Consider the following 5522-nt stretch of genomic DNA (forward strand, 5'->3'; position numbering starts at 1 on the left):
TTAAACTTTTTATTCATCAAAGAATCCTGAAAAAAGTATCGCAGTTTCCAAAAAAATATTTGGCAGCACAACTCTTTCCAACATTAATAATTCTGATAATAAATCAGCATATCAACAATGGCTGATGGAAATTCAGCTTTGCATCACAGAAATAAATGATATTTTAAAGGATATTAAAATAGAAACCATTATTTTCTTGCAACTCTGATTTTATATATCACAATTCGTTTTTTTCCCCTCGGAAACAGAAAGTCAGAATTGCGAAATATAAACTCATAATTATGACTTTCTTTTCTGCAATTCTGAGTTAATATCTTGCAATTCAGGCTTTTTGTGTCCAGCACAGAATAAAAATTTAAAAAAGGGTAAATGCAGCTTTTTATTTCATGATTAAAATTTTTTTTAAGCAATTGCGAGTTTATATCTTGCAATTCTGAAAGAAAAAAATCAGAATTTTGAGATAAAAAGTTGCAAATACTTTATTTATTTATTTACCCCATAGTGGAAACAAGCTTCCATAGAAAATAGTACCTGTCATTGTGGAAAGGGGCAAAAAGTAATCAAAGTCATAGTTCAGACTGAATCGTTTCCAAATTCTGTGTCATTTTACTGTTCAGACTGCATATGACTTCATGCATGTGAGTGGAATATGCCAAAGATCGTACTGTCTGTCTAAACTAAGCGTTTGAACAGTTTTGACACCAGTCAGTTTACAAACATCACTTTGTTCAGATTTGACAACTTTCATAATAGAAAGGTTATATGACCCACAGTAATATCCATACTGTAGATGCAAAGTTCTCCACTTTTTTTTCTGTCAAATTACTGTTTTGAATTGAACAATATAAGCTATCTTATTACTGTTTTTCTTCTTTATTTTTTATCAAATAAATTCAGCCTTGATGAGCAGAAGAGACTTCTTTAAAACAAACCTCTGAATGGCAATATATATTTGCTTTCAAACTATCAATTGTCTATGCAGAGCTTGGAATATGATGCACAAGCCATATGGACTTTTTTTTTTTTTTTTTTTAACTATATCTTGCAATTCAGGCTTTTTGTGTCCAGCACAGAATAAAAATTTAAAAAAGGGTAAATGCAGCTTTTTATTTCATGATTAAAATTTTTTTTAAGCAATTGCGAGTTTATATCTTGCAATTCTGAAAGAAAAAAATCAGAATTTTGAGATAAAAAGTTGCAAATACTTTATTTATTTATTTACCCCATAGTGGAAACAAGCTTCCATAGAAAATAGTACCTGTCATTGTGGAAAGGGGCAAAAAGTAATCAAAGTCATAGTTCAGACTGAATCGTTTCCAAATTCTGTGTCATTTTACTGTTCAGACTGCATATGACTTCATGCATGTGAGTGGAATATGCCAAAGATCGTACTGTCTGTCTAAACTAAGCGTTTGAACAGTTTTGACACCAGTCAGTTTACAAACATCACTTTGTTCAGATTTGACAACTTTCATAATAGAAAGGTTATATGACCCACAGTAATATCCATACTGTAGATGCAAAGTTCTCCACTTTTTTTTCTGTCAAATTACTGTTTTGAATTGAACAATATAAGCTATCTTTTAACTTTTATCTATCTATCTATCTATCTATACACATGTATTGTTTGCACAATTTGCTAAATTATTTGTTAGAAAATATTTCTATTTTGAATAAATGCTGTTCTTTTAAACTTTTTATTCATCAAAGAATCCTGAAAAAAGTATCGCAGTTTCCAAAAAAATATTTGGCAGCACAACTCTTTCCAACATTAATAATTCTGATAATAAATCAGCATATCAACAATGGCTGATGGAAATTCAGCTTTGCATCACAGAAATAAATGATATTTTAAAGGATATTAAAATAGAAACCATTATTTTATACTGTAATAACATTTTGCAATATTACTGTTTTTCTTCTTTATTTTTTATCAAATAAATTCAGCCTTGATGAGCAGAAGAGACTTCTTTAAAAACATTACAAGTCTTACTGATCCCAAACTTTTGAACAGCAGTGTATATTATAACAATATTAGTGTTTAACTATTTACATTAGTATATTCTACAGAAAAAGGTTATAAATATTAAACAATTAAAAATAATAAATCTATAAAATAAATAAAATAATTTTGAAAATGATAAACTTTTTCTTATGTTTTCTGCTAGAGCTTTTCAAGCTTTAAAATGTATGATGGCTACTTTTTATATATAATAAACATAGGTGTCAAATATTTTGAAATAATTGTTAAAATACTACACATTTAAGTTGTTTTTAATTAATTTACTGTAATTTACTGTTTTATATATATATATATATATATATATATATATTTAGAATTGCACGGTGTATATTTGTACTTAACATTTTTCCCCACTTCACTTTTTGCACATTGGGTCTATTTTGTCACAATGCATTATAGAATTACCTTTTGCAAGAAGGAACATGCTGCCTTGAAGAAAAGCACAGCCTTTTAAAACATCCTTTGCACTGCTCCTATGATATCATAAAATGCTGTCTCGTTAGGCACCTCACTAGGTTTTAGAACAGAACTTAGAGTCACTAAATAGCACTGAATTTGCTTCAGACATGAAGAGGTATGTTTTCCCCCAGTGCTTCAGTGTGTGTGTTTCTGCACAGGTTATGAGCTGTGGCTGCTCTACACTCTCTCTGCTCAGTCTGCTCCTGTCCTCTGCTGTGCGTTCTCATTTGACGGACAGCTGCTCGTCTCTGGGTAAGCCCCGCCCACTCATCACATCACTGCTGCTGGCAAATACTAGCTCACTTTACTGAATAGAGTGATGGTTTTGTACTTAATATTTATTACTTTTTTTTTAATTCTGTTTTGTTTAGTAGAGTTTTTGAGTTTTATTTTGCACAGTGTGAAGAGACAATATTTTAGCATATAAAAAAAAAACTATAGACAAATGATCACAAATGTTGAAGTTTACCTGTATTTACTGCACAATATATCATGTTTTTTGCCTACTATTCAGTGTTATTTTAGTTACCTTAGTATTATTTATATACTATTATATAGTATTTATTAATATTTTTATTTAGATTCAATTTTATTATCATTTGTTAGTCATTTTTATGTGCTTTTCTCATTTTTTATTATTTTCTTTTAATATTTCTATTTAGCTTTAATTGATTTTTGTTTCATTCATAAACATAAAAGTTTAATTCAGTTTATTTCAGCCAAGGCAACATTTCTAATTAGCTTTTTTTTTTTTTAATATATTTTAGGATCTAATATTTCTATTTTATTTTATTTTCCACAGTATATTTTATTTAGCATATTTTGTTTTATGCAGTTTGACCAGCAGGTGGATCTGTGGTGTCCGATTCTGATCTCAGTGTTTAATACAGCAGTACATTCAAACACTAAATCTAAGTGTTTAAACAGAACAGCTGTCGAGCTGTTGTATAATTTTGGTTAAAACAATGGTTCACCCCCCAAATTTTTGCCATTATTAATATCATGTTACATTTTTCATGACTTTAAATAATGAACATTTTTGAATGGCGACACAAAAAAATCAGCTTTGAATTGATTGATTAAAACACTTGAACTGAATCATGGATATGAATCAAGCTCCTGAGCCAAAGTTTAACGATGAATACTTACTTTGCTGCATCTTTAAACTTTGGCTTAGGAGCTTGACTGTCTGAACACTTCCACGAGTCATGAAATAATCGAGAAACTAGTGTAACGACACTGTCTTAGAAAACTTAATGGCCAAATAAAAGTGTATTAACATTATCTAATTATGTCACTTTATATTTCCAGGAAAATGATTATGAGTATTTGATATTATCGCCAGAACACCTAGCGTTAGTGCAGTTTCTCTCAGTGGGGTTACAGAGATGTCACATGCTAAAACAGAAACTATTTACAATAAAATGACATTAATTTGTGCTGATTTAGCTGAACCATTGAAAATGTCGGTCCAAGGTAAGAGCTTCTCACATTAACATTCACGAATAAAACAAAATAAAGAAAGAAGCACATTGTTTATTTACATACACAGTTTTATTAAATCAGAAAATTGAAGGTAAAAAGCTAAAGGATGAGTTTGTTGAGAGGAGAAAAAATATTGACATACCAGCGAGGCAGATTTTGGCACGTGCAATGCTAGATTGATAAGCAATTAATTCTTTTCAATGAATTGAAGTAGTTCACAAAACTGATCTGAACGATACATTCACGAATCAAACAAAATCTTGTTCTCGAGGCATACGATTACTGGTTGTAATAAAATTATACAATTATTTGTGCAGTTTTGATTAATATTCATTGCATACACAAATGTAATTAAAATAGTGTAGAGTTAAAATGGATGAATATAGGATGTAACCAAACTAAGCAAGCCATATGTTTTTAATGTGTACACAGGCATATGAATAGTTCACAAGATGCTTTGTTTATGTTTAGGAAGGAAAAGACACACGGTTTGGAATATAATGAGAGATGTTCAGCATTGAGGATGATAATAAAGCTCTTCCTGTTTGTTTGTGTGGACAGGAAGGAAGTCACTGGGTTACTCCAGAACACTGGTCAGCGATTGGTCAGAGGAGGATGTGAGCGAGTGGCTCTGTGATGAAGGACTTGAAGCTCTGGTGGACACGTTTAGGGCCCACAACATTGACGGGGCCGAACTCATCAGCTTAAACACAGAGACACTGACCATTGAGTTTAACATTGGTGAGGAAACACACACAAAACTGTTTCAGACAATGTCCTTCATGCTTTACTAGTTCTAGAAAGCTAGAGATCAAATGTAATGTTTTATTAGTTATTTTACAATTATTATTATTATTACATAACATTACCATGGTAAACTGCATAGTAACATGCTTAAAACCTCTCAGAACACCCTGGCAACCACTTATAACATTCTAGAGCTGTAGCTTTGAGTTTTGAATTGGAAAACACCACTCATATTTTCTTCATAAGTCGTTCAAATGATACTTTTACTCCTAAAGAAAAAAATGTATTAGATGCAATGGACCCTCAAATATGATCATCCTTGAACGAGGAACTCCCTTTCTAAAATTTAAAAGGCAGCTATATATTTTCATGTATAAAGACCCAATTCATACACAATTCATACACAATATTTGTATTATTTGGAAAATATGTCATTTCTATTACATTATTACATTTTTGTTCTGTTCTCTATAGTACTGTACGGTTAAGGTGTATTATGTAAATGTCATTTTTATTATTTATGCAAATCAATTATTTATTTATTTATTCAAATGTATACAATTTATTTATATTTTCATTATTTAAGATTTTTATTTAGTTTAATAATTAAATTAAAAAAAACATTTAGTTTAATTCATTTTTAATCATTTACACTGTTTTTCTGTAAACTAAATAGTTAAATTCTAATAATTTATATGTAGTTATATAATATAAATGTAAAATGTGCATATATATATATATACACACACACACACACACACACACACATATATATATATATATATACACACACACACACACACACACA

At 29.9% G+C, this 5522-nt stretch overlaps 1 pseudogene; it reads left to right on the plus strand.

Annotated features, from left to right (window-relative positions):
- LOC107663963 (WD repeat, SAM and U-box domain-containing protein 1-like) overlaps positions 1–5522 on the plus strand; it is a 9444-nt pseudogene that overhangs the window by 1052 nt on the left and 2870 nt on the right.

This window comes from Sinocyclocheilus anshuiensis, unplaced genomic scaffold, assembly GCF_001515605.1.
Source record: "Sinocyclocheilus anshuiensis isolate Anshui unplaced genomic scaffold, SAMN03320099.WGS_v1.1 scaffold81, whole genome shotgun sequence".
In the NCBI taxonomy this organism is placed as follows: Eukaryota; Metazoa; Chordata; class Actinopteri; order Cypriniformes; family Cyprinidae; genus Sinocyclocheilus; species Sinocyclocheilus anshuiensis.